Source organism: Centropristis striata, unplaced genomic scaffold, assembly GCF_030273125.1.
Source record: "Centropristis striata isolate RG_2023a ecotype Rhode Island unplaced genomic scaffold, C.striata_1.0 Scaffold_26, whole genome shotgun sequence".
In the NCBI taxonomy this organism is placed as follows: Eukaryota; Metazoa; Chordata; class Actinopteri; order Perciformes; family Serranidae; genus Centropristis; species Centropristis striata.
In genome coordinates, this window is record NW_026739042.1 from 91,534 (window position 1) to 114,228 (window position 22,695).

A 22,695-nucleotide genomic window follows, 5' to 3' on the forward strand; every position below is an offset into this window, starting at 1 on the left:
CCTGACCTGCACCCTACAGTAACGGTGGCAGGGCATGCCACACAGTCTATGGTCCATACATCTGTTAGTAGCCTATATTACAGCACTTGAACCAGGTCAAACATGATTCAGAACACAGACTGCATATTGGTTAAGGTTTAGTGTTGTTCAAATGCAAAATCAGCTCATTTCAATTATTAAACACGATTAAACCAATAATTCAAGGACACACCATTACCAATGGGGACATCCGCTGGTTAACTTCTTCATGAGAACTATAGTTTTCTTTAACAAATGTAGGAGCGCCTGCACAAAGCAGGGCATCTAAAAATTAGTTTGAACTCATATTGTTCCTCTCCACGGAAATCTTTAGTAAAAGGCGAAAGATTTGTACGATCTGAAGGGAAACATGAGTGTACTGCCCATTGGTGCTAACACAGAAAAAGTCATCTCCTGACCTGCACCCTACAGTAACGGTGGCAGGGCATGCCACACAGTCTATGGTCCATACATCTGTTAGTAGCCTATATTACAGCACTTGAACCAGGTCAAACATGATTCAGAACACAGACTGCATATTGGTTAAGGTTTAGTGTTGTTCAAATGCAAAATCAGCTCATTTCAATTATTAAACATGATTAAACCAATAATTCAAGGATATACCATTACCAATTGGGACATCAGCTGGTTAACTTCGTCATGAGAACTATAGTTTTCTTCAACAAATTTATGAGCACCTGCACAAAGCAGGGCATCTAAAAATTAGTTTGAACTCATATTGTTCCTCTCCACGGAAATCTTTAGTAAAAGGCGAAAGATTTGTACGATCTGAAGGGAAACATGAGTGTACTGCCCATTGGTGCTAACACAGAGAAAGTCATCTCCTGACCTGCACCCTACAGTAACGGTGGCAGGGGATGCCACACAGTCTATGGTCCATACATCTGTTAGTAGCCTATATTACAGCACTTGAACCAGGTCAAACATGATTCAGAACACAGACTGCATATTGGTTAAGGTTTAGTGTTGTTCAAATGCAAAATCAGCTCATTTCAATTATTAAACACGATTAAACCAATAATTCAAGGACACACCATTACCAATGGGGACATCCGCTGGTTAACTTCTTCATGAGAACTATAGTTTTCTTTCACAAATGTAGGAGCGCCTGCACAAAGCAGGGCATCTAAAAATTAGTTTGAACTCATATTGTTCCTCTCCACGGAAATCTTTAGTAAAAGGCGAAAGATTTGTACGATCTGAAGGGAAACATGAGTGTACTGCCCATTGGTGCTAACACAGAAAAAGTCATCTCCTGACCTGCACCCTACAGTAACGGTGGCAGGGCATGCCACACAGTCTATGGTCCATACATCTGTTAGTAGCCTATATTACAGCACTTGAACCAGGTCAAACATGATTCAGAACACAGACTGCATATTGGTTAAGGTTTAGTGTTGTTCAAATGCAAAATCAGCTCATTTCAATTATTAAACATGATTAAACCAATAATTCAAGGATATACCATTACCAATTGGGACATCAGCTGGTTAACTTCGTCATGAGAACTATAGTTTTCTTTAACAAATGTAGGAGCGCCTGCACAAAGCAGGGCATCTAAAAATTAGTTTGAACTCATATTGTTCCTCTCCACGGAAATCTTTAGTAAAAGGCGAAAGATTTGTACGATCTGAAGGGAAACATGAGTGTACTGCCCATTGGTGCTAACACAGAGAAAGTCATCTCCTGACCTGCACCCTACAGTAACGGTGGCAGGGGATGCCACACAGTCTATGGTCCATACATCTGTTAGTAGCCTATATTACAGCACTTGAACCAGGTCAAACATGATTCAGAACACAGACTGCATATTGGTTAAGGTTTAGTGTTGTTCAAATGCAAAATCAGCTCATTTCAATTATTAAACACGCTTGTACCAATAATTCAAGGACACACCATTACCAATGGGGACATCCGCTGGTTAACTTCTTCATGAGAACTATAGTTTTCTTCAACAAAGTTATGAGCACCTGCACAAAGCAGGGAATCTAAAAATTAGTTTGAACTCATATTGTTCCTCTCCACGGAAATCTTTAGTAAAAGGTGAAAGATTTGTACGATCTGAAGGGAAACATGAGTGTACTGCCCATTGGTGCTAACACAGAAAAAGTCATCTCCTGACCTGCACCCTACAGTAACGGTGGCAGGGGATGCCACACAGTCTATGGTCCATACATCTGTTAGTAGCCTATATTACAGCACTTGAACCAGGTCAAACATGATTCAGAACACAGACTGCATATTGGTTAAGGTTTAGTGTTGTTCAAATGGGGACATCAGCTTCTTCATGAGAACTATAGTTTTCTTCAACAAAGTTATGAGCGCCTGCACATAGCAGGGCTTCTAAAAATTAGTTTGAACTCATATTGTTCCTCTCCACGGAAATCTTTAGTAAAAGGCGAAAGATTTGTACGATCTGAAGGGAAACATGAGTGTACTGCCCATTGGTGCTAACACAGAGAAAGTCATCTCCTGACCTGCACCCTACAGTAACGGTGGCAGGGGATGCCACACAGTCTATGGTCCATACATCTGTTAGTAGCCTATATTACAGCACTTGAACCAGGTCAAACATGATTCAGAACACAGACTGCATATTGGTTAAGGTTTAGTGTTGTTCAAATGCAAAATCAGCTCATTTCAATTATTAAACATGATTAAACCAATAATTCAAGGATATACCATTACCAATTGGGACATCAGCTGGTTAACTTCGTCATGAGAACTGTAGTTTTCTTCAACAAATTTATGAGCACCTGCACAAAGCAGGGCATCTAAAAATTAGTTTGAACTCATATTGTTCCTCTCCACGGATCTTTAGTAAAAGGCGAAAGATTTGTACGATCTGAAGGGAAACATGAGTGTACTGCCCATTGGTGCTAACACAGAGAAAGTCATCTCCTGACCTGCACCCTACAGTAACGGTGGCAGGGGATGCCACACAGTCTATGGTCCATACATCTGTTAGTAGCCTATATTACAGCACTTGAACCAGGTCAAACATGATTCAGAACACAGACTGCATATTGGTTAAGGTTTAGTGTTGTTCAAATGCAAAATCAGCTCATTTCAATTATTAAACACGATTAAACCAATAATTCAAGGACACACCATTACCAATGGGGACATCCGCTGGTTAACTTCTTCATGAGAACTATAGTTTTCTTTCACAAATGTAGGAGCGCCTGCACAAAGCAGGGCATCTAAAAATTAGTTTGAACTCATATTGTTCCTCTCCACGGAAATCTTTAGTAAAAGGCGAAAGATTTGTACGATCTGAAGGGAAACATGAGTGTACTGCCCATTGGTGCTAACACAGAAAAAGTCATCTCCTGACCTGCACCCTACAGTAACGGTGGCAGGGCATGCCACACAGTCTATGGTCCATACATCTGTTAGTAGCCTATATTACAGCACTTGAACCAGGTCAAACATGATTCAGAACACAGACTGCATATTGGTTAAGGTTTAGTGTTGTTCAAATGCAAAATCAGCTCATTTCAATTATTAAACATGATTAAAACAATAATTCAAGGATATACCATTACCAATTGGGACATCAGCTGGTTAACTTCGTCATGAGAACTATAGTTTTCTTTAACAAATGTAGGAGCGCCTGCACAAAGCAGGGCATCTAAAAATTAGTTTGAACTCATATTGTTCCTCTCCACGGAAATCTTTAGTAAAAGGCGAAAGATTTGTACGATCTGAAGGGAAACATGAGTGTACTGCCCATTGGTGCTAACACAGAGAAAGTCATCTCCTGACCTGCACCCTACAGTAACGGTGGCAGGGGATGCCACACAGTCTATGGTCCATACATCTGTTAGTAGCCTATATTACAGCACTTGAACCAGGTCAAACATGATTCAGAACACAGACTGCATATTGGTTAAGGTTTAGTGTTGTTCAAATGCAAAATCAGCTCATTTCAATTATTAAACACGCTTGTACCAATAATTCAAGGACACACCATTACCAATGGGGACATCCGCTGGTTAACTTCTTCATGAGAACTATAGTTTTCTTCAACAAAGTTATGAGCACCTGCACAAAGCAGGGCATCTAAAAATTAGTTTGAACTCATATTGTTCCTCTCCACGGAAATCTTTAGTAAAAGGCGAAAGATTTGTACGATCTGAAGGGAAACATGAGTGTACTGCCCATTGGTGCTAACACAGAAAAAGTCATCTCCTGACCTGCACCCTACAGTAACGGTGGCAGGGGATGCCACACAGTCTATGGTCCATACATCTGTTAGTAGCCTATATTACAGCACTTGAACCAGGTCAAACATGATTCAGAACACAGACTGCATATTGGTTAAGGTTTAGTGTTGTTCAAATGCAAAATCAGCTCATTTCAATTATTAAACATGATTAAACCAATAATTCAAGGATATACCATTACCAATTGGGACATCAGCTGGTTAACTCCGTCATGAGAACTATAGTTTTCTTCAACAAATTTATGAGCACCTGCACAAAGCAGGGCATCTAAAAATTAGTTTGAACTCATATTGTTCCTCTCCACGGAAATCTTTAGTAAAAGGCGAAAGACTTGTACGATCTGAAGGGAAACATGAGTGTACTGCCCATTGGTGCTAACACAGAGAAAGTCATCTCCTGACCTGCACCCTACAGTAACGGTGGCAGGGGATGCCACACAGTCTATGGTCCATACATCTGTTAGTAGCCTATATTACAGCACTTGAACCAGGTCAAACATGATTCAGAACACAGACTGCATATTGGTTAAGGTTTAGTGTTGTTCAAATGGGGACATCAGCTTCTTCATGAGAACTATAGTTTTCTTCAACAAAGTTATGAGCGCCTGCACATATCAGGGCTTCTAAAAATTAGTTTGAACTCATATTGTTCCTCTCCACGGAAATCTTTAGTAAAAGGCGAAAGTTTTGTACGATCTGAAGGGAAACATGAGTGTACTGCCCATTGGTGCTAACACAGAGAAAGTCATCTCCTGACCTGCACCCTACAGTAACGGTGGCAGGGGATGCCACACAGTCTATGGTCCATACATCTGTTAGTAGCCTATATTACAGCACTTGAACCAGGTCAAACATGATTCAGAACACAGACTGCATATTGGTTAAGGTTTAGTGTTGTTCAAATGCAAAATCAGCTCATTTCAATTATTAAACACGATTAAACCAATAATTCAAGGACACACCATTACCAATGGGGACATCCGCTGGTTAACTTCTTCATGAGAACTATAGTTTTCTTTCACAAATGTAGGAGCGCCTGCACAAAGCAGGGCATCTAAAAATTAGTTTGAACTCATATTGTTCCTCTCCACGGAAATCTTTAGTAAAAGGCGAAAGATTTGTACGATCTGAAGGGAAACATGAGTGTACTGCCCATTGGTGCTAACACAGAAAAAGTCATCTCCTGACCTGCACCCTACAGTAACGGTGGCAGGGCATGCCACACAGTCTATGGTCCATACATCTGTTAGTAGCCTATATTACAGCACTTGAACCAGGTCAAACATGATTCAGAACACAGACTGCATATTGGTTAAGGTTTAGTGTTGTTCAAATGCAAAATCAGCTCATTTCAATTATTAAACACGCTTGTATCAATAATTCAAGGACACACCATTACCAATGGGGACATCCGCTGGTTAACTTCTTCATGAGAACTATAGTTTTCTTCAACAAAGTTATGAGCACCTGCACAAAGCAGGGCATCTAAAAATTAGTTTGAACTCATATTGTTCCTCTCCACGGAAATCTTTAGTAAAAGGCGAAAGATTTGTACGATCTGAAGGGAAACATGAGTGTACTGCCCATTGGTGCTAACACAGAAAAAGTCATCTCCTGACCTGCACCCTACAGTAACGGTGGCAGGGGATGCCACACAGTCTATGGTCCATACATCTGTTAGTAGCCTATATTACAGCACTTGAACCAGGTCAAACATGATTCAGAACACTTAGACTGCATATTGGTTAAGGTTTAGTGTTGTTCAAATGCAAAATCAGCTCATTTCAATTATTAAACACGCTTGTACCAATAATTCAAGGACACACCATTACCAATGGGGACAACCGCTGGTTAACTTATTCATGAGAACTATAGTTTTCTTTAACAAATGTAGGAGCGCCTGCACAAAGCAGGGCATCTAAAAATTAGTTTGAACTCATATTGTTCCTCTCCACGGAAATCTTTAGTAAAAGGCGAAAGATTTGTACGATCTGAAGGGAAACATGAGTGTACTGCCCATTGGTGCTAACACAGAAAAAGTCATCTCCTGACCTGCACCCTACAGTAACGGTGGCAGGGGATGCCACACAGTCTGGTCCATACATCTGTTAGTAGCCTATATTACAGCACTTGAACCAGGTCAAACATGATTCAGAACACAGACTGCATATTGGTTAAGGTTTAGTGTTGTTCAAATGCAAAATCAGCTCATTTCAATTATTAAACACGATTAAACCAATAATTCAAGGACACACCATTACCAATGGGGACATCCGCTGGTTAACTTCTTCATGAGAACTATAGTTTTCTTTCACAAATGTAGGAGCGCCTGCACAAAGCAGGGCATCTAAAAATTAGTTTGAACTCATATTGTTCCTCTCCACGGAAATCTTTAGTAAAAGGCGAAAGATTTGTACGATCTGAAGGGAAACATGAGTGTACTGCCCATTGGTGCTAACACAGAGAAAGTCATCTCCTGACCTGCACCCTACAGTAACGGTGGCAGGGCATGCCACACAGTCTATGGTCCATACATCTGTTAGTAGCCTATATTACAGCACTTGAACCAGGTCAAACATGATTCAGAACACAGACTGCATATTGGTTAAGGTTTAGTGTTGTTCAAATGCAAAATCAGCTCATTTCAATTATTAAACACGATTAAACCAATAATTCAAGGACACACCATTACCAATGGGGACATCCGCTGGTTAACTTCTTCATGAGAACTATAGTTTTCTTTAACAAATGTAGGAGCGCCTGCACAAAGCAGGGCATCTAAAAATTAGTTTGAACTCATATTGTTCCTCTCCACGGAAATCTTTAGTAAAAGGCGAAAGATTTGTACGATCTGAAGGGAAACATGAGTGTACTGCCCATTGGTGCTAACACAGAAAAAGTCATCTCCTGACCTGCACCCTACAGTAACGGTGGCAGGGCATGCCACACAGTCTATGGTCCATACATCTGTTAGTAGCCTATATTACAGCACTTGAACCAGGTCAAACATGATTCAGAACACAGACTGCATATTGGTTAAGGTTTAGTGTTGTTCAAATGCAAAATCAGCTCATTTCAATTATTAAACATGATTAAACCAATAATTCAAGGATATACCATTACCAATTGGGACATCAGCTGGTTAACTTCGTCATGAGAACTATAGTTTTCTTCAACAAATTTATGAGCACCTGCACAAAGCAGGGCATCTAAAAATTAGTTTGAACTCATATTGTTCCTCTCCACGGAAATCTTTAGTAAAAGGCGAAAGATTTGTACGATCTGAAGGGAAACATGAGTGTACTGCCCATTGGTGCTAACACAGAGAAAGTCATCTCCTGACCTGCACCCTACAGTAACGGTGGCAGGGGATGCCACACAGTCTATGGTCCATACATCTGTTAGTAGCCTATATTACAGCACTTGAACCAGGTCAAACATGATTCAGAACACAGACTGCATATTGGTTAAGGTTTAGTGTTGTTCAAATGCAAAATCAGCTCATTTCAATTATTAAACACGCTTGTACCAATAATTCAAGGACACACCATTACCAATGGGGACATCCGCTGGTTAACTTCTTCATGAGAACTATAGTTTTCTTCAACAAAGTTATGAGCGCCTGCACATATCAGGGCTTCTAAAAATTAGTTTGAACTCATATTGTTCCTCTCCACGGAAATCTTTAGTAAAAGGCGAAAGATTTGTACGATCTGAAGGGAAACATGAGTGTACTGCCCATTGGTGCTAACACAGAGAAAGTCATCTCCTGACCTGCACCCTACAGTAACGGTGGCAGGGGATGCCACACAGTCTATGGTCCATACATCTGTTAGTAGCCTATATTACAGCACTTGAACCAGGTCAAACATGATTCAGAACACAGACTGCATATTGGTTAAGGTTTAGTGTTGTTCAAATGCAAAATCAGCTCATTTCAATTATTAAACATGATTAAACCAATAATTCAAGGATATACCATTACCAATTGGGACATCAGCTGGTTAACTCCGTCATGAGAACTATAGTTTTCTTCAACAAATTTATGAGCACCTGCACAAAGCAGGGCATCTAAAAATTAGTTTGAACTCATATTGTTCCTCTCCACGGAAATCTTTAGTAAAAGGCGAAAGATTTGTACGATTTGAAGGGAAACATGAGTGTACTGCCCATTGGTGCTAACACAGAGAAAGTCATCTCCTGACCTGCACCCTACAGTAACGGTGGCAGGGGATGCCACACAGTCTATGGTCCATACATCTGTTAGTAGCCTATATTACAGCACTTGAACCAGGTCAAACATGATTCAGAACACAGACTGCATATTGGTTAAGGTTTAGTGTTGTTCAAATGGGGACATCAGCTTCTTCATGAGAACTATAGTTTTCTTCAACAAAGTTATGAGCGCCTGCACATATCAGGGCTTCTAAAAATTAGTTTGAACTCATATTGTTCCTCTCCACGGAAATCTTTAGTAAAAGGCGAAAGTTTTGTACGATCTGAAGGGAAACATGAGTGTACTGCCCATTGGTGCTAACACAGAGAAAGTCATCTCCTGACCTGCACCCTACAGTAACGGTGGCAGGGGATGCCACACAGTCTATGGTCCATACATCTGTTAGTAGCCTATATTACAGCACTTGAACCAGGTCAAACATGATTCAGAACACAGACTGCATATTGGTTAAGGTTTAGTGTTGTTCAAATGCAAAATCAGCTCATTTCAATTATTAAACACGATTAAACCAATAATTCAAGGACACACCATTACCAATGGGGACATCCGCTGGTTAACTTCTTCATGAGAACTATAGTTTTCTTTCACAAATGTAGGAGCGCCTGCACAAAGCAGGGCATCTAAAAATTAGTTTGAACTCATATTGTTCCTCTCCACGGAAATCTTTAGTAAAAGGCGAAAGATTTGTACGATCTGAAGGGAAACATGAGTGTACTGCCCATTGGTGCTAACACAGAAAAAGTCATCTCCTGACCTGCACCCTACAGTAACGGTGGCAGGGCATGCCACACAGTCTATGGTCCATACATCTGTTAGTAGCCTATATTACAGCACTTGAACCAGGTCAAACATGATTCAGAACACAGACTGCATATTGGTTAAGGTTTAGTGTTGTTCAAATGCAAAATCAGCTCATTTCAATTATTAAACACGCTTGTATTAATAATTCAAGGACACACCATTACCAATGGGGACATCCGCTGGTTAACTTCTTCATGAGAACTATAGTTTTCTTCAACAAAGTTATGAGCACCTGCACAAAGCAGGGCATCTAAAAATTAGTTTGAACTCATATTGTTCCTCTCCACGGAAATCTTTAGTAAAAGGCGAAAGATTTGTACGATCTGAAGGGAAACATGAGTGTACTGCCCATTGGTGCTAACACAGAAAAAGTCATCTCCTGACCTGCACCCTACAGTAACGGTGGCAGGGGATGCCACACAGTCTATGGTCCATACATCTGTTAGTAGCCTATATTACAGCACTTGAACCAGGTCAAACATGATTCAGAACACAGACTGCATATTGGTTAAGGTTTAGTGTTGTTCAAATGGGGACATCAGCTTCTTCATGAGAACTATAGTTTTCTTCAACAAAGTTATGAGCGCCTGCACATATCAGGGCTTCTAAAAATTAGTTTGAACTCATATTGTTCCTCTCCACGGAAATCTTTAGTAAAAGGCGAAAGATTTGTACGATCTGAAGGGAAACATGAGTGTACTGCCCATTGGTGCTAACACAGAGAAAGTCATCTCCTGACCTGCACCCTACAGTAACGGTGGCAGGGGATGCCACACAGTCTATGGTCCATACATCTGTTAGTAGCCTATATTACAGCACTTGAACCAGGTCAAACATGATTCAGAACACAGACTGCATATTGGTTAAGGTTTAGTGTTGTTCAAATGCAAAATCAGCTCATTTCAATTATTAAACATGATTAAACCAATAATTCAAGGATATACCATTACCAATTGGGACATCAGCTGGTTAACTCCGTCATGAGAACTATAGTTTTCTTCAACAAAGTTATGAGCACCTGCACAAAGCAGGGCATCTAAAAATTAGTTTGAACTCATATTGTTCCTCTCCACGGAAATCTTTAGTAAAAGGCGAAAGATTTGTACGATCTGAAGGGAAACATGAGTGTACTGCCCATTGGTGCTAACACAGAGAAAGTCATCTCCTGACCTGCACCCTACAGTAACGGTGGCAGGGGATGCCACACAGTCTATGGTCCATACATCTGTTAGTAGCCTATATTACAGCACTTGAACCAGGTCAAACATGATTCAGAACACAGACTGCATATTGGTTAAGGTTTAGTGTTGTTCAAATGCAAAATCAGCTCATTTCAATTAATAAACATGATTAAACCAATAATTCAAGGATATACCATTACCAATTGGGACATCAGCTGGTTAACTTCGTCATGAGAACTGTAGTTTTCTTCAACAAATTTATGAGCACCTGCACAAAGCAGGGCATCTAAAAATTAGTTTGAACTCATATTGTTCCTCTCCACGGAAATCTTTAGTAAAAGGCGAAAGATTTGTACGATCTGAAGGGAAACATGAGTGTACTGCCCATTGGTGCTAACACAGAGAAAGTCATCTCCTGACCTGCACCCTACAGTAACGGTGGCAGGGGATGCCACACAGTCTATGGTCCATACATCTGTTAGTAGCCTATATTACAGCACTTGAACCAGGTCAAACATGATTCAGAACACAGACTGCATATTGGTTAAGGTTTAGTGTTGTTCAAATGGGGACATCAGCTTCTTCATGAGAACTATAGTTTTCTTCAACAAAGTTATGAGCGCCTGCACATATCAGGGCTTCTAAAAATTAGTTTGAACTCATATTGTTCCTCTCCACGGAAATCTTTAGTAAAAGGCGAAAGATTTGTACGATCTGAAGGGAAACATGAGTGTACTGCCCATTGGTGCTAACACAGAGAAAGTCATCTCCTGACCTGCACCCTACAGTAACGATGGCAGGGGATGCCACACAGTCTATGGTCCATACATCTGTTAGTAGCCTATATTACAGCACTTGAACCAGGTCAAACATGATTCAGAACACAGACTGCATATTGGTTAAGGTTTAGTGTTGTTCAAATGCAAAATCAGCTCATTTCAATTATTAAACATGATTAAACCAATAATTCAAGGATATACCATTACCAATTGGGACATCAGCTGGTTAACTCCGTCATGAGAACTATAGTTTTCTTCAACAAAGTTATGAGCACCTGCACAAAGCAGGGCATCTAAAAATTAGTTTGAACTCATATTGTTCCTCTCCACGGAAATCTTTAGTAAAAGGCGAAAGATTTGTACGATCTGAAGGGAAACATGAGTGTACTGCCCATTGGTGCTAACACAGAGAAAGTCATCTCCTGACCTGCACCCTACAGTAACGGTGGCAGGGGATGCCACACAGTCTATGGTCCATACATCTGTTAGTAGCCTATATTACAGCACTTGAACCAGGTCAAACATGATTCAGAACACAGACTGCATATTGGTTAAGGTTTAGTGTTGTTCAAATGCAAAATCAGCTCATTTCAATTAATAAACATGATTAAACCAATAATTCAAGGATATACCATTACCAATTGGGACATCAGCTGGTTAACTTCGTCATGAGAACTGTAGTTTTCTTCAACAAATTTATGAGCACCTGCACAAAGCAGGGCATCTAAAAATTAGTTTGAACTCATATTGTTCCTCTCCACGGAAATCTTTAGTAAAAGGCGAAAGATTTGTACGATCTGAAGGGAAACATGAGTGTACTGCCCATTGGTGCTAACACAGAGAAAGTCATCTCCTGACCTGCACCCTACAGTAACGGTGGCAGGGGATGCCACACAGTCTATGGTCCATACATCTGTTAGTAGCCTATATTACAGCACTTGAACCAGGTCAAACATGATTCAGAACACAGACTGCATATTGGTTAAGGTTTAGTGTTGTTCAAATGCAAAATCAGCTCATTTCAATTATTAAACACGCTTGTACCAATAATTCAAGGACACACCATTACCAATGGGGACATCCGCTGGTTAACTTCTTCATGAGAACTATAGTTTTCTTCAACAAAGTTATGAGCACCTGCACAAAGCAGGGCATCTAAAAATTAGTTTGAACTCATATTGTTCCTCTCCACGGAAATCTTTAGTAAAAGGCGAAAGATTTGTACGATCTGAAGGGAAACATGAGTGTACTGCCCATTGGTGCTAACACAGAAAAAGTCATCTCCTGACCTGCACCCTACAGTAACGGTGGCAGGGGATGCCACACAGTCTATGGTCCATACATCTGTTAGTAGCCTATATTACAGCACTTGAACCAGGTCAAACATGATTCAGAACACAGACTGCATATTGGTTAAGGTTTAGTGTTGTTCAAATGCAAAATCAGCTCATTTCAATTATTAAACATGATTAAACCAATAATTCAAGGATATACCATTACCAATTGGGACATCAGCTGGTTAACTCCGTCATGAGAACTATAGTTTTCTTCAACAAATTTATGAGCACCTGCACAAAGCAGGGCATCTAAAAATTAGTTTGAACTCATATTGTTCCTCTCCACGGAAATCTTTAGTAAAAGGCGAAAGATTTGTACGATCTGAAGGGAAACATGAGTGTACTGCCCATTGGTGCTAACACAGAGAAAGTCATCTCCTGACCTGCACCCTACAGTAACGGTGGCAGGGGATGCCACACAGTCTATGGTCCATACATCTGTTAGTAGCCTATATTACAGCACTTGAACCAGGTCAAACATGATTCAGAACACAGACTGCATATTGGTTAAGGTTTAGTGTTGTTCAAATGCAAAATCAGCTCATTTCAATTATTAAACACGATTAAACCAATTATTCAAGGATATACCATTACCAATTGGGACATCAGCTGGTTAACTTCGTCATGAGAACTGTAGTTTTCTTCAACAAATGTAGGAGCGCCTGCACAAAGCAGGGCATCTAAAAATTAGTTTGAACTCATATTGTTCCTCTCCACGGAAATCTTTAGTAAAAGGCGAAAGATTTGTACGATCTGAAGGGAAACATGAGTGTACTGCCCATTGGTGCTAACACAGAAAAAGTCATCTCCTGACCTGCACCCTACAGTAACGGTGGCAGGGGATGCCACACAGTCTGGTCCATACATCTGTTAGTAGCCTATATTACAGCACTTGAACCAGGTCAAACATGATTCAGAACACTTAGACTGCATATTGGTTAAGGTTTAGTGTTGTTCAAATGCAAAATCAGCTCATTTCAATTATTAAACACGCTTGTACCAATAATTCAAGGACACACCATTACCAATGGGGACAACCGCTGGTTAACTTATTCATGAGAACTATAGTTTTCTTTAACAAATGTAGGAGCGCCTGCACAAAGCAGGGCATCTAAAAATTAGTTTGAACTCATATTGTTCCTCTCCACGGAAATCTTTAGTAAAAGGCGAAAGATTTGTACGATCTGAAGGGAAACATGAGTGTACTGCCCATTGGTGCTAACACAGAGAAAGTCATCTCCTGACCTGCACCCTACAGTAACGGTGGCAGGGCATGCCACACAGTCTATGGTCCATACATCTGTTAGTAGCCTATATTACAGCACTTGAACCAGGTCAAACATGATTCAGAACACAGACTGCATATTGGTTAAGGTTTAGTGTTGTTCAAATGCAAAATCAGCTCATTTCAATTATTAAACATGATTAAAACAATAATTCAAGGATATACCATTACCAATTGGGACATCAGCTGGTTAACTTCGTCATGAGAACTATAGTTTTCTTTAACAAATGTAGGAGCGCCTGCACAAAGCAGGGCATCTAAAAATTAGTTTGAACTCATATTGTTCCTCTCCACGGAAATCTTTAGTAAAAGGCGAAAGATTTGTACGATCTGAAGGGAAACATGAGTGTACTGCCCATTGGTGCTAACACAGAGAAAGTCATCTCCTGACCTGCACCCTACAGTAACGGTGGCAGGGGATGCCACACAGTCTATGGTCCATACATCTGTTAGTAGCCTATATTACAGCACTTGAACCAGGTCAAACATGATTCAGAACACAGACTGCATATTGGTTAAGGTTTAGTGTTGTTCAAATGCAAAATCAGCTCATTTCAATTATTAAACACGCTTGTACCAATAATTCAAGGACACACCATTACCAATGGGGACATCCGCTGGTTAACTTCTTCATGAGAACTATAGTTTTCTTCAACAAAGTTATGAGCACCTGCACAAAGCAGGGCATCTAAAAATTAGTTTGAACTCATATTGTTCCTCTCCACGGAAATCTTTAGTAAAAGGCGAAAGATTTGTACGATCTGAAGGGAAACATGAGTGTACTGCCCATTGGTGCTAACACAGAAAAAGTCATCTCCTGACCTGCACCCTACAGTAACGGTGGCAGGGGATGCCACACAGTCTATGGTCCATACATCTGTTAGTAGCCTATATTACAGCACTTGAACCAGGTCAAACATGATTCAGAACACAGACTGCATATTGGTTAAGGTTTAGTGTTGTTCAAATGCAAAATCAGCTCATTTCAATTATTAAACATGATTAAACCAATAATTCAAGGATATACCATTACCAATTGGGACATCAGCTGGTTAACTCCGTCATGAGAACTATAGTTTTCTTCAACAAATTTATGAGCACCTGCACAAAGCAGGGCATCTAAAAATTAGTTTGAACTCATATTGTTCCTCTCCACGGAAATCTTTAGTAAAAGGCGAAAGACTTGTACGATCTGAAGGGAAACATGAGTGTACTGCCCATTGGTGCTAACACAGAGAAAGTCATCTCCTGACCTGCACCCTACAGTAACGGTGGCAGGGGATGCCACACAGTCTATGGTCCATACATCTGTTAGTAGCCTATATTACAGCACTTGAACCAGGTCAAACATGATTCAGAACACAGACTGCATATTGGTTAAGGTTTAGTGTTGTTCAAATGGGGACATCAGCTTCTTCATGAGAACTATAGTTTTCTTCAACAAAGTTATGAGCGCCTGCACATATCAGGGCTTCTAAAAATTAGTTTGAACTCATATTGTTCCTCTCCACGGAAATCTTTAGTAAAAGGCGAAAGTTTTGTACGATCTGAAGGGAAACATGAGTGTACTGCCCATTGGTGCTAACACAGAGAAAGTCATCTCCTGACCTGCACCCTACAGTAACGGTGGCAGGGGATGCCACACAGTCTATGGTCCATACATCTGTTAGTAGCCTATATTACAGCACTTGAACCAGGTCAAACATGATTCAGAACACAGACTGCATATTGGTTAAGGTTTAGTGTTGTTCAAATGCAAAATCAGCTCATTTCAATTATTAAACACGATTAAACCAATAATTCAAGGACACACCATTACCAATGGGGACATCCGCTGGTTAACTTCTTCATGAGAACTATAGTTTTCTTTCACAAATGTAGGAGCGCCTGCACAAAGCAGGGCATCTAAAAATTAGTTTGAACTCATATTGTTCCTCTCCACGGAAATCTTTAGTAAAAGGCGAAAGATTTGTACGATCTGAAGGGAAACATGAGTGTACTGCCCATTGGTGCTAACACAGAAAAAGTCATCTCCTGACCTGCACCCTACAGTAACGGTGGCAGGGCATGCCACACAGTCTATGGTCCATACATCTGTTAGTAGCCTATATTACAGCACTTGAACCAGGTCAAACATGATTCAGAACACAGACTGCATATTGGTTAAGGTTTAGTGTTGTTCAAATGCAAAATCAGCTCATTTCAATTATTAAACACGCTTGTATCAATAATTCAAGGACACACCATTACCAATGGGGACATCCGCTGGTTAACTTCTTCATGAGAACTATAGTTTTCTTCAACAAAGTTATGAGCACCTGCACAAAGCAGGGCATCTAAAAATTAGTTTGAACTCATATTGTTCCTCTCCACGGAAATCTTTAGTAAAAGGCGAAAGATTTGTACGATCTGAAGGGAAACATGAGTGTACTGCCCATTGGTGCTAACACAGAAAAAGTCATCTCCTGACCTGCACCCTACAGTAACGGTGGCAGGGGATGCCACACAGTCTATGGTCCATACATCTGTTAGTAGCCTATATTACAGCACTTGAACCAGGTCAAACATGATTCAGAACACAGACTGCATATTGGTTAAGGTTTAGTGTTGTTCAAATGGGGACATCAGCTTCTTCATGAGAACTATAGTTTTCTTCAACAAAGTTATGAGCGCCTGCACATATCAGGGCTTCTAAAAATTAGTTTGAACTCATATTGTTCCTCTCCACGGAAATCTTTAGTAAAAGGCGAAAGATTTGTACGATCTGAAGGGAAACATGAGTGTACTGCCCATTGGTGCTAACACAGAGAAAGTCATCTCCTGACCTGCACCCTACAGTAACGGTGGCAGGGGATGCCACACAGTCTATGGTCCATACATCTGTTAGTAGCCTATATTACAGCACTTGAACCAGGTCAAACATGATTCAGAACACAGACTGCATATTGGTTAAGGTTTAGTGTTGTTCAAATGCAAAATCAGCTCATTTCAATTATTAAACATGATTAAACCAATAATTCAAGGATATACCATTACCAATTGGGACATCAGCTGGTTAACTCCGTCATGAGAACTATAGTTTTCTTCAACAAAGTTATGAGCACCTGCACAAAGCAGGGCATCTAAAAATTAGTTTGAACTCATATTGTTCCTCTCCACGGAAATCTTTAGTAAAAGGCGAAAGATTTGTACGATCTGAAGGGAAACATGAGTGTACTGCCCATTGGTGCTAACACAGAGAAAGTCATCTCCTGACCTGCACCCTACAGTAACGGTGGCAGGGGATGCCACACAGTCTATGGTCCATACATCTGTTAGTAGCCTATATTACAGCACTTGAACCAGGTCAAACATGATTCAGAACACAGACTGCATATTGGTTAAGGTTTAGTGTTGTTCAAATGCAAAATCAGCTCATTTCAATTAATAAACATGATTAAACCAATAATTCAAGGATATACCATTACCAATTGGGACATCAGCTGGTTAACTTCGTCATGAGAACTGTAGTTTTCTTCAACAAATTTATGAGCACCTGCACAAAGCAGGGCATCTAAAAATTAGTTTGAACTCATATTGTTCCTCTCCACGGAAATCTTTAGTAAAAGGCGAAAGATTTGTACGATCTGAAGGGAAACATGAGTGTACTGCCCATTGGTGCTAACACAGAGAAAGTCATCTCCTGACCTGCACCCTACAGTAACGGTGGCAGGGGATGCCACACAGTCTATGGTCCATACATCTGTTAGTAGCCTATATTACAGCACTTGAACCAGGTCAAACATGATTCAGAACACAGACTGCATATTGGTTAAGGTTTAGTGTTGTTCAAATGGGGACATCAGCTTCTTCATGAGAACTATAGTTTTCTTCAACAAAGTTATGAGCGCCTGCACATATCAGGGCTTCTAAAAATTAGTTTGAACTCATATTGTTCCTCTCCACGGAAATCTTTAGTAAAAGGCGAAAGATTTGTACGATCTGAAGGGAAACATGAGTGTACTGCCCATTGGTGCTAACACAGAGAAAGTCATCTCCTGACCTGCACCCTACAGTAACGGTGGCAGGGGATGCCACACAGTCTATGGTCCATACATCTGTTAGTAGCCTATATTACAGCACTTGAACCAGGTCAAACATGATTCAGAACACAGACTGCATATTGGTTAAGGTTTAGTGTTGTTCAAATGCAAAATCAGCTCATTTCAATTATTAAACATGATTAAACCAATAATTCAAGGATATACCATTACCAATTGGGACATCAGCTGGTTAACTCCGTCATGAGAACTATAGTTTTCTTCAACAAAGTTATGAGCACCTGCACAAAGCAGGGCATCTAAAAATTAGTTTGAACTCATATTGTTCCTCTCCACGGAAATCTTTAGTAAAAGGCGAAAGATTTGTACGATCTGAAGGGAAACATGAGTGTACTGCCCATTGGTGCTAACACAGAGAAAGTCATCTCCTGACCTGCACCCTACAGTAACGGTGGCAGGGGATGCCACACAGTCTATGGTCCATACATCTGTTAGTAGCCTATATTACAGCACTTGAACCAGGTCAAACATGATTCAGAACACAGACTGCATATTGGTTAAGGTTTAGTGTTGTTCAAATGCAAAATCAGCTCATTTCAATTAATAAACATGATTAAACCAATAATTCAAGGATATACCATTACCAATTGGGACATCAGCTGGTTAACTTCGTCATGAGAACTGTAGTTTTCTTCAACAAATTTATGAGCACCTGCACAAAGCAGGGCATCTAAAAATTAGTTTGAACTCATATTGTTCCTCTCCACGGAAATCTTTAGTAAAAGGCGAAAGATTTGTACGATCTGAAGGGAAACATGAGTGTACTGCCCATTGGTGCTAACACAGAGAAAGTCATCTCCTGACCTGCACCCTACAGTAACGGTGGCAGGGGATGCCACACAGTCTATGGTCCATACATCTGTTAGTAGCCTATATTACAGCACTTGAACCAGGTCAAACATGATTCAGAACACAGACTGCATATTGGTTAAGGTTTAGTGTTGTTCAAATGGGGACATCAGCTTCTTCATGAGAACTATAGTTTTCTTCAACAAAGTTATGAGCGCCTGCACATATCAGGGCTTCTAAAAATTAGTTTGAACTCATATTGTTCCTCTCCACGGAAATCTTTAGTAAAAGGCGAAAGATTTGTACGATCTGAAGGGAAACATGAGTGTACTGCCCATTGGTGCTAACACAGAGAAAGTCATCTCCTGACCTGCACCCTACAGTAACGGTGGCAGGGGATGCCACACAGTCTATGGTCCATACATCTGTTAGTAGCCTATATTACAGCACTTGAACCAGGTCAAACATGATTCAGAACACAGACTGCATATTGGTTAAGGTTTAGTGTTGTTCAAATGCAAAATCAGCTCATTTCAATTATTAAACATGATTAAACCAATAATTCAAGGATATACCATTACCAATTGGGACATCAGCTGGTTAACTCCGTCATGAGAACTATAGTTTTCTTCAACAAAGTTATGAGCACCTGCACAAAGCAGGGCATCTAAAAATTAGTTTGAACTCATATTGTTCCTCTCCACGGAAATCTTTAGTAAAAGGCGAAAGATTTGTACGATCTGAAGGGAAACATGAGTGTACTGCCCATTGGTGCTAACACAGAGAAAGTCATCTCCTGACCTGCACCCTACAGTAACGGTGGCAGGGGATGCCACACAGTCTATGGTCCATACATCTGTTAGTAGCCTATATTACAGCACTTGAACCAGGTCAAACATGATTCAGAACACAGACTGCATATTGGTTAAGGTTTAGTGTTGTTCAAATGCAAAATCAGCTCATTTCAATTAATAAACATGATTAAACCAATAATTCAAGGATATACCATTACCAATTGGGACATCAGCTGGTTAACTTCGTCATGAGAACTGTAGTTTTCTTCAACAAATTTATGAGCACCTGCACAAAGCAGGGCATCTAAAAATTAGTTTGAACTCATATTGTTCCTCTCCACGGAAATCTTTAGTAAAAGGCGAAAGATTTGTACGATCTGAAGGGAAACATGAGTGTACTGCCCATTGGTGCTAACACAGAGAAAGTCATCTCCTGACCTGCACCCTACAGTAACGGTGGCAGGGGATGCCACACAGTCTATGGTCCATACATCTGTTAGTAGCCTATATTACAGCACTTGAACCAGGTCAAACATGATTCAGAACACAGACTGCATATTGGTTAAGGTTTAGTGTTGTTCAAATGCAAAATCAGCTCATTTCAATTATTAAACACGCTTGTACCAATAATTCAAGGACACACCATTACCAATGGGGACATCCGCTGGTTAACTTCTTCATGAGAACTATAGTTTTCTTCAACAAAGTTATGAGCACCTGCACAAAGCAGGGCATCTAAAAATTAGTTTGAACTCATATTGTTCCTCTCCACGGAAATCTTTAGTAAAAGGCGAAAGATTTGTACGATCTGAAGGGAAACATGAGTGTACTGCCCATTGGTGCTAACACAGAAAAAGTCATCTCCTGACCTGCACCCTACAGTAACGGTGGCAGGGGATGCCACACAGTCTATGGTCCATACATCTGTTAGTAGCCTATATTACAGCACTTGAACCAGGTCAAACATGATTCAGAACACAGACTGCATATTGGTTAAGGTTTAGTGTTGTTCAAATGCAAAATCAGCTCATTTCAATTATTAAACATGATTAAACCAATAATTCAAGGATATACCATTACCAATTGGGACATCAGCTGGTTAACTCCGTCATGAGAACTATAGTTTTCTTCAACAAATTTATGAGCACCTGCACAAAGCAGGGCATCTAAAAATTAGTTTGAACTCATATTGTTCCTCTCCACGGAAATCTTTAGTAAAAGGCGAAAGATTTGTACGATCTGAAGGGAAACATGAGTGTACTGCCCATTGGTGCTAACACAGAGAAAGTCATCTCCTGACCTGCACCCTACAGTAACGGTGGCAGGGGATGCCACACAGTCTATGGTCCATACATCTGTTAGTAGCCTATATTACAGCACTTGAACCAGGTCAAACATGATTCAGAACACAGACTGCATATTGGTTAAGGTTTAGTGTTGTTCAAATGCAAAATCAGCTCATTTCAATTATTAAACACGATTAAACCAATTATTCAAGGATATACCATTACCAATTGGGACATCAGCTGGTTAACTTCGTCATGAGAACTGTAGTTTTCTTCAACAAATGTAGGAGCGCCTGCACAAAGCAGGGCATCTAAAAATTAGTTTGAACTCATATTGTTCCTCTCCACGGAAATCTTTAGTAAAAGGCGAAAGATTTGTACGATCTGAAGGGAAACATGAGTGTACTGCCCATTGGTGCTAACACAGAAAAAGTCATCTCCTGACCTGCACCCTACAGTAACGGTGGCAGGGGATGCCACACAGTCTGGTCCATACATCTGTTAGTAGCCTATATTACAGCACTTGAACCAGGTCAAACATGATTCAGAACACTTAGACTGCATATTGGTTAAGGTTTAGTGTTGTTCAAATGCAAAATCAGCTCATTTCAATTATTAAACACGCTTGTACCAATAATTCAAGGACACACCATTACCAATGGGGACAACCGCTGGTTAACTTATTCATGAGAACTATAGTTTTCTTTAACAAATGTAGGAGCGCCTGCACAAAGCAGGGCATCTAAAAATTAGTTTGAACTCATATTGTTCCTCTCCACGGAAATCTTTAGTAAAAGGCGAAAGATTTGTACGATCTGAAGGGAAACATGAGTGTACTGCCCATTGGTGCTAACACAGAGAAAGTCATCTCCTGACCTGCACCCTACAGTAACGGTGGCAGGGCATGCCACACAGTCTATGGTCCATACATCTGTTAGTAGCCTATATTACAGCACTTGAACCAGGTCAAACATGATTCAGAACACTTAAACTGCATATTGGTTAAGGTTTAGTGTTGTTCAAATGCAAAATCAGCTCATTTCAATTATTAAACACGATTAAACCAATAATTCAAGGACACACCATTACCAATGGGGACATCCGCTGGTTAACTTCTTCATGAGAACTATAGTTTTCTTTCACAAATGTAGGAGCGCCTGCACAAAGCAGGGCATCTAAAAATTAGTTTGAACTCATATTGTTCCTCTCCACGGAAATCTTTAGTAAAAGGCGAAAGATTTGTACGATCTGAAGGGAAACATGAGTGTACTGCCCATTGGTGCTAACACAGAAAAAGTCATCTCCTGACCTGCACCCTACAGTAACGGTGGCAGGGCATGCCACACAGTCTATGGTCCATACATCTGTTAGTAGCCTATATTACAGCACTTGAACCAGGTCAAACATGATTCAGAACACAGACTGCATATTGGTTAAGGTTTAGTGTTGTTCAAATGCAAAATCAGCTCATTTCAATTATTAAACACGCTTGTATCAATAATTCAAGGACACACCATTACCAATGGGGACATCCGCTGGTTAACTTCTTCATGAGAACTATAGTTTTCTTCAACAAAGTTATGAGCACCTGCACAAAGCAGGGCATCTAAAAATTAGTTTGAACTCATATTGTTCCTCTCCACGGAAATCTTTAGTAAAAGGCGAAAGATTTGTACGATCTGAAGGGAAACATGAGTGTACTGCCCATTGGTGCTAACACAGAAAAAGTCATCTCCTGACCTGCACCCTACAGTAACGGTGGCAGGGGATGCCACACAGTCTATGGTCCATACATCTGTTAGTAGCCTATATTACAGCACTTGAACCAGGTCAAACATG

At 40.4% G+C, this 22,695-nt stretch overlaps 54 non-coding genes across 54 annotated transcripts; all 54 read right to left on the minus strand.

Annotated features, from left to right (window-relative positions):
- Nucleotides 1-280: 280 nt before the first annotated feature.
- LOC131967842 (U5 spliceosomal RNA) lies at nt 281-396 on the minus strand. The gene has a single exon (XR_009393887.1). It is a non-coding gene; the product is annotated as a U5 spliceosomal RNA (small nuclear RNA).
- A 315-nt stretch (nt 397-711) lies between these two features.
- Nucleotides 712-827, minus strand: LOC131967953 (U5 spliceosomal RNA). Its single transcript, XR_009393992.1, has one exon. It is a non-coding gene; the product is annotated as a U5 spliceosomal RNA (small nuclear RNA).
- A 315-nt stretch (nt 828-1,142) lies between these two features.
- Nucleotides 1,143-1,258, minus strand: LOC131967843 (U5 spliceosomal RNA). The gene has a single exon (XR_009393888.1). It is a non-coding gene; the product is annotated as a U5 spliceosomal RNA (small nuclear RNA).
- A 315-nt stretch (nt 1,259-1,573) lies between these two features.
- LOC131967845 (U5 spliceosomal RNA) lies at nt 1,574-1,689 on the minus strand. The gene has a single exon (XR_009393889.1). It is a non-coding gene; the product is annotated as a U5 spliceosomal RNA (small nuclear RNA).
- Nucleotides 1,690-2,005: 316 nt separating this feature from the next.
- Nucleotides 2,006-2,120, minus strand: LOC131967906 (U5 spliceosomal RNA). The gene has a single exon (XR_009393948.1). It is a non-coding gene; the product is annotated as a U5 spliceosomal RNA (small nuclear RNA).
- Nucleotides 2,121-2,359: 239 nt separating this feature from the next.
- On the minus strand, nt 2,360-2,475 carry LOC131967802 (U5 spliceosomal RNA). Its single transcript, XR_009393850.1, has one exon. It is a non-coding gene; the product is annotated as a U5 spliceosomal RNA (small nuclear RNA).
- A 315-nt stretch (nt 2,476-2,790) lies between these two features.
- LOC131967935 (U5 spliceosomal RNA) lies at nt 2,791-2,904 on the minus strand. The gene has a single exon (XR_009393975.1). It is a non-coding gene; the product is annotated as a U5 spliceosomal RNA (small nuclear RNA).
- Nucleotides 2,905-3,219: 315 nt separating this feature from the next.
- On the minus strand, nt 3,220-3,335 carry LOC131967846 (U5 spliceosomal RNA). The gene has a single exon (XR_009393890.1). It is a non-coding gene; the product is annotated as a U5 spliceosomal RNA (small nuclear RNA).
- Nucleotides 3,336-3,650: 315 nt separating this feature from the next.
- On the minus strand, nt 3,651-3,766 carry LOC131967848 (U5 spliceosomal RNA). The gene has a single exon (XR_009393892.1). It is a non-coding gene; the product is annotated as a U5 spliceosomal RNA (small nuclear RNA).
- A 315-nt stretch (nt 3,767-4,081) lies between these two features.
- Nucleotides 4,082-4,197, minus strand: LOC131967954 (U5 spliceosomal RNA). The gene has a single exon (XR_009393993.1). It is a non-coding gene; the product is annotated as a U5 spliceosomal RNA (small nuclear RNA).
- Nucleotides 4,198-4,512: 315 nt separating this feature from the next.
- LOC131967907 (U5 spliceosomal RNA) lies at nt 4,513-4,628 on the minus strand. Its single transcript, XR_009393949.1, has one exon. It is a non-coding gene; the product is annotated as a U5 spliceosomal RNA (small nuclear RNA).
- Nucleotides 4,629-4,867: 239 nt separating this feature from the next.
- Nucleotides 4,868-4,983, minus strand: LOC131967925 (U5 spliceosomal RNA). The gene has a single exon (XR_009393966.1). It is a non-coding gene; the product is annotated as a U5 spliceosomal RNA (small nuclear RNA).
- A 315-nt stretch (nt 4,984-5,298) lies between these two features.
- Nucleotides 5,299-5,414, minus strand: LOC131967849 (U5 spliceosomal RNA). The gene has a single exon (XR_009393893.1). It is a non-coding gene; the product is annotated as a U5 spliceosomal RNA (small nuclear RNA).
- A 315-nt stretch (nt 5,415-5,729) lies between these two features.
- Nucleotides 5,730-5,845, minus strand: LOC131967955 (U5 spliceosomal RNA). Its single transcript, XR_009393994.1, has one exon. It is a non-coding gene; the product is annotated as a U5 spliceosomal RNA (small nuclear RNA).
- A 317-nt stretch (nt 5,846-6,162) lies between these two features.
- Nucleotides 6,163-6,278, minus strand: LOC131967850 (U5 spliceosomal RNA). Its single transcript, XR_009393894.1, has one exon. It is a non-coding gene; the product is annotated as a U5 spliceosomal RNA (small nuclear RNA).
- Nucleotides 6,279-6,591: 313 nt separating this feature from the next.
- LOC131967851 (U5 spliceosomal RNA) lies at nt 6,592-6,707 on the minus strand. The gene has a single exon (XR_009393895.1). It is a non-coding gene; the product is annotated as a U5 spliceosomal RNA (small nuclear RNA).
- Nucleotides 6,708-7,022: 315 nt separating this feature from the next.
- On the minus strand, nt 7,023-7,138 carry LOC131967852 (U5 spliceosomal RNA). The gene has a single exon (XR_009393896.1). It is a non-coding gene; the product is annotated as a U5 spliceosomal RNA (small nuclear RNA).
- A 315-nt stretch (nt 7,139-7,453) lies between these two features.
- On the minus strand, nt 7,454-7,569 carry LOC131967956 (U5 spliceosomal RNA). Its single transcript, XR_009393995.1, has one exon. It is a non-coding gene; the product is annotated as a U5 spliceosomal RNA (small nuclear RNA).
- Nucleotides 7,570-7,884: 315 nt separating this feature from the next.
- Nucleotides 7,885-8,000, minus strand: LOC131967811 (U5 spliceosomal RNA). The gene has a single exon (XR_009393859.1). It is a non-coding gene; the product is annotated as a U5 spliceosomal RNA (small nuclear RNA).
- Nucleotides 8,001-8,315: 315 nt separating this feature from the next.
- On the minus strand, nt 8,316-8,431 carry LOC131967893 (U5 spliceosomal RNA). The gene has a single exon (XR_009393936.1). It is a non-coding gene; the product is annotated as a U5 spliceosomal RNA (small nuclear RNA).
- Nucleotides 8,432-8,670: 239 nt separating this feature from the next.
- On the minus strand, nt 8,671-8,786 carry LOC131967926 (U5 spliceosomal RNA). Its single transcript, XR_009393967.1, has one exon. It is a non-coding gene; the product is annotated as a U5 spliceosomal RNA (small nuclear RNA).
- A 315-nt stretch (nt 8,787-9,101) lies between these two features.
- On the minus strand, nt 9,102-9,217 carry LOC131967853 (U5 spliceosomal RNA). Its single transcript, XR_009393897.1, has one exon. It is a non-coding gene; the product is annotated as a U5 spliceosomal RNA (small nuclear RNA).
- A 315-nt stretch (nt 9,218-9,532) lies between these two features.
- Nucleotides 9,533-9,648, minus strand: LOC131967957 (U5 spliceosomal RNA). Its single transcript, XR_009393996.1, has one exon. It is a non-coding gene; the product is annotated as a U5 spliceosomal RNA (small nuclear RNA).
- Nucleotides 9,649-9,887: 239 nt separating this feature from the next.
- LOC131967813 (U5 spliceosomal RNA) lies at nt 9,888-10,003 on the minus strand. The gene has a single exon (XR_009393861.1). It is a non-coding gene; the product is annotated as a U5 spliceosomal RNA (small nuclear RNA).
- A 315-nt stretch (nt 10,004-10,318) lies between these two features.
- Nucleotides 10,319-10,434, minus strand: LOC131967958 (U5 spliceosomal RNA). Its single transcript, XR_009393997.1, has one exon. It is a non-coding gene; the product is annotated as a U5 spliceosomal RNA (small nuclear RNA).
- Nucleotides 10,435-10,749: 315 nt separating this feature from the next.
- On the minus strand, nt 10,750-10,865 carry LOC131967960 (U5 spliceosomal RNA). The gene has a single exon (XR_009393998.1). It is a non-coding gene; the product is annotated as a U5 spliceosomal RNA (small nuclear RNA).
- Nucleotides 10,866-11,104: 239 nt separating this feature from the next.
- On the minus strand, nt 11,105-11,220 carry LOC131967814 (U5 spliceosomal RNA). The gene has a single exon (XR_009393862.1). It is a non-coding gene; the product is annotated as a U5 spliceosomal RNA (small nuclear RNA).
- A 315-nt stretch (nt 11,221-11,535) lies between these two features.
- LOC131967962 (U5 spliceosomal RNA) lies at nt 11,536-11,651 on the minus strand. Its single transcript, XR_009394000.1, has one exon. It is a non-coding gene; the product is annotated as a U5 spliceosomal RNA (small nuclear RNA).
- A 315-nt stretch (nt 11,652-11,966) lies between these two features.
- On the minus strand, nt 11,967-12,082 carry LOC131967963 (U5 spliceosomal RNA). The gene has a single exon (XR_009394001.1). It is a non-coding gene; the product is annotated as a U5 spliceosomal RNA (small nuclear RNA).
- Nucleotides 12,083-12,397: 315 nt separating this feature from the next.
- On the minus strand, nt 12,398-12,513 carry LOC131967964 (U5 spliceosomal RNA). Its single transcript, XR_009394002.1, has one exon. It is a non-coding gene; the product is annotated as a U5 spliceosomal RNA (small nuclear RNA).
- A 315-nt stretch (nt 12,514-12,828) lies between these two features.
- LOC131967965 (U5 spliceosomal RNA) lies at nt 12,829-12,944 on the minus strand. The gene has a single exon (XR_009394003.1). It is a non-coding gene; the product is annotated as a U5 spliceosomal RNA (small nuclear RNA).
- Nucleotides 12,945-13,259: 315 nt separating this feature from the next.
- On the minus strand, nt 13,260-13,375 carry LOC131967854 (U5 spliceosomal RNA). Its single transcript, XR_009393898.1, has one exon. It is a non-coding gene; the product is annotated as a U5 spliceosomal RNA (small nuclear RNA).
- A 315-nt stretch (nt 13,376-13,690) lies between these two features.
- LOC131967855 (U5 spliceosomal RNA) lies at nt 13,691-13,806 on the minus strand. The gene has a single exon (XR_009393899.1). It is a non-coding gene; the product is annotated as a U5 spliceosomal RNA (small nuclear RNA).
- Nucleotides 13,807-14,121: 315 nt separating this feature from the next.
- Nucleotides 14,122-14,237, minus strand: LOC131967856 (U5 spliceosomal RNA). Its single transcript, XR_009393900.1, has one exon. It is a non-coding gene; the product is annotated as a U5 spliceosomal RNA (small nuclear RNA).
- A 315-nt stretch (nt 14,238-14,552) lies between these two features.
- On the minus strand, nt 14,553-14,668 carry LOC131967966 (U5 spliceosomal RNA). The gene has a single exon (XR_009394004.1). It is a non-coding gene; the product is annotated as a U5 spliceosomal RNA (small nuclear RNA).
- Nucleotides 14,669-14,983: 315 nt separating this feature from the next.
- LOC131967908 (U5 spliceosomal RNA) lies at nt 14,984-15,099 on the minus strand. Its single transcript, XR_009393950.1, has one exon. It is a non-coding gene; the product is annotated as a U5 spliceosomal RNA (small nuclear RNA).
- Nucleotides 15,100-15,338: 239 nt separating this feature from the next.
- On the minus strand, nt 15,339-15,454 carry LOC131967927 (U5 spliceosomal RNA). The gene has a single exon (XR_009393968.1). It is a non-coding gene; the product is annotated as a U5 spliceosomal RNA (small nuclear RNA).
- A 315-nt stretch (nt 15,455-15,769) lies between these two features.
- Nucleotides 15,770-15,885, minus strand: LOC131967857 (U5 spliceosomal RNA). Its single transcript, XR_009393901.1, has one exon. It is a non-coding gene; the product is annotated as a U5 spliceosomal RNA (small nuclear RNA).
- Nucleotides 15,886-16,200: 315 nt separating this feature from the next.
- Nucleotides 16,201-16,316, minus strand: LOC131967967 (U5 spliceosomal RNA). The gene has a single exon (XR_009394005.1). It is a non-coding gene; the product is annotated as a U5 spliceosomal RNA (small nuclear RNA).
- A 239-nt stretch (nt 16,317-16,555) lies between these two features.
- Nucleotides 16,556-16,671, minus strand: LOC131967815 (U5 spliceosomal RNA). The gene has a single exon (XR_009393863.1). It is a non-coding gene; the product is annotated as a U5 spliceosomal RNA (small nuclear RNA).
- Nucleotides 16,672-16,986: 315 nt separating this feature from the next.
- On the minus strand, nt 16,987-17,102 carry LOC131967968 (U5 spliceosomal RNA). Its single transcript, XR_009394006.1, has one exon. It is a non-coding gene; the product is annotated as a U5 spliceosomal RNA (small nuclear RNA).
- Nucleotides 17,103-17,417: 315 nt separating this feature from the next.
- LOC131967969 (U5 spliceosomal RNA) lies at nt 17,418-17,533 on the minus strand. The gene has a single exon (XR_009394007.1). It is a non-coding gene; the product is annotated as a U5 spliceosomal RNA (small nuclear RNA).
- Nucleotides 17,534-17,772: 239 nt separating this feature from the next.
- Nucleotides 17,773-17,888, minus strand: LOC131967816 (U5 spliceosomal RNA). The gene has a single exon (XR_009393864.1). It is a non-coding gene; the product is annotated as a U5 spliceosomal RNA (small nuclear RNA).
- Nucleotides 17,889-18,203: 315 nt separating this feature from the next.
- On the minus strand, nt 18,204-18,319 carry LOC131967970 (U5 spliceosomal RNA). The gene has a single exon (XR_009394008.1). It is a non-coding gene; the product is annotated as a U5 spliceosomal RNA (small nuclear RNA).
- Nucleotides 18,320-18,634: 315 nt separating this feature from the next.
- On the minus strand, nt 18,635-18,750 carry LOC131967971 (U5 spliceosomal RNA). The gene has a single exon (XR_009394009.1). It is a non-coding gene; the product is annotated as a U5 spliceosomal RNA (small nuclear RNA).
- A 239-nt stretch (nt 18,751-18,989) lies between these two features.
- Nucleotides 18,990-19,105, minus strand: LOC131967818 (U5 spliceosomal RNA). The gene has a single exon (XR_009393865.1). It is a non-coding gene; the product is annotated as a U5 spliceosomal RNA (small nuclear RNA).
- A 315-nt stretch (nt 19,106-19,420) lies between these two features.
- On the minus strand, nt 19,421-19,536 carry LOC131967973 (U5 spliceosomal RNA). Its single transcript, XR_009394011.1, has one exon. It is a non-coding gene; the product is annotated as a U5 spliceosomal RNA (small nuclear RNA).
- Nucleotides 19,537-19,851: 315 nt separating this feature from the next.
- LOC131967974 (U5 spliceosomal RNA) lies at nt 19,852-19,967 on the minus strand. Its single transcript, XR_009394012.1, has one exon. It is a non-coding gene; the product is annotated as a U5 spliceosomal RNA (small nuclear RNA).
- Nucleotides 19,968-20,282: 315 nt separating this feature from the next.
- LOC131967975 (U5 spliceosomal RNA) lies at nt 20,283-20,398 on the minus strand. Its single transcript, XR_009394013.1, has one exon. It is a non-coding gene; the product is annotated as a U5 spliceosomal RNA (small nuclear RNA).
- A 315-nt stretch (nt 20,399-20,713) lies between these two features.
- Nucleotides 20,714-20,829, minus strand: LOC131967976 (U5 spliceosomal RNA). The gene has a single exon (XR_009394014.1). It is a non-coding gene; the product is annotated as a U5 spliceosomal RNA (small nuclear RNA).
- Nucleotides 20,830-21,144: 315 nt separating this feature from the next.
- Nucleotides 21,145-21,260, minus strand: LOC131967859 (U5 spliceosomal RNA). The gene has a single exon (XR_009393903.1). It is a non-coding gene; the product is annotated as a U5 spliceosomal RNA (small nuclear RNA).
- Nucleotides 21,261-21,575: 315 nt separating this feature from the next.
- LOC131967861 (U5 spliceosomal RNA) lies at nt 21,576-21,691 on the minus strand. Its single transcript, XR_009393904.1, has one exon. It is a non-coding gene; the product is annotated as a U5 spliceosomal RNA (small nuclear RNA).
- Nucleotides 21,692-22,008: 317 nt separating this feature from the next.
- Nucleotides 22,009-22,124, minus strand: LOC131967862 (U5 spliceosomal RNA). The gene has a single exon (XR_009393905.1). It is a non-coding gene; the product is annotated as a U5 spliceosomal RNA (small nuclear RNA).
- A 315-nt stretch (nt 22,125-22,439) lies between these two features.
- LOC131967977 (U5 spliceosomal RNA) lies at nt 22,440-22,555 on the minus strand. Its single transcript, XR_009394015.1, has one exon. It is a non-coding gene; the product is annotated as a U5 spliceosomal RNA (small nuclear RNA).
- Nucleotides 22,556-22,695: the final 140 nt, after the last annotated feature.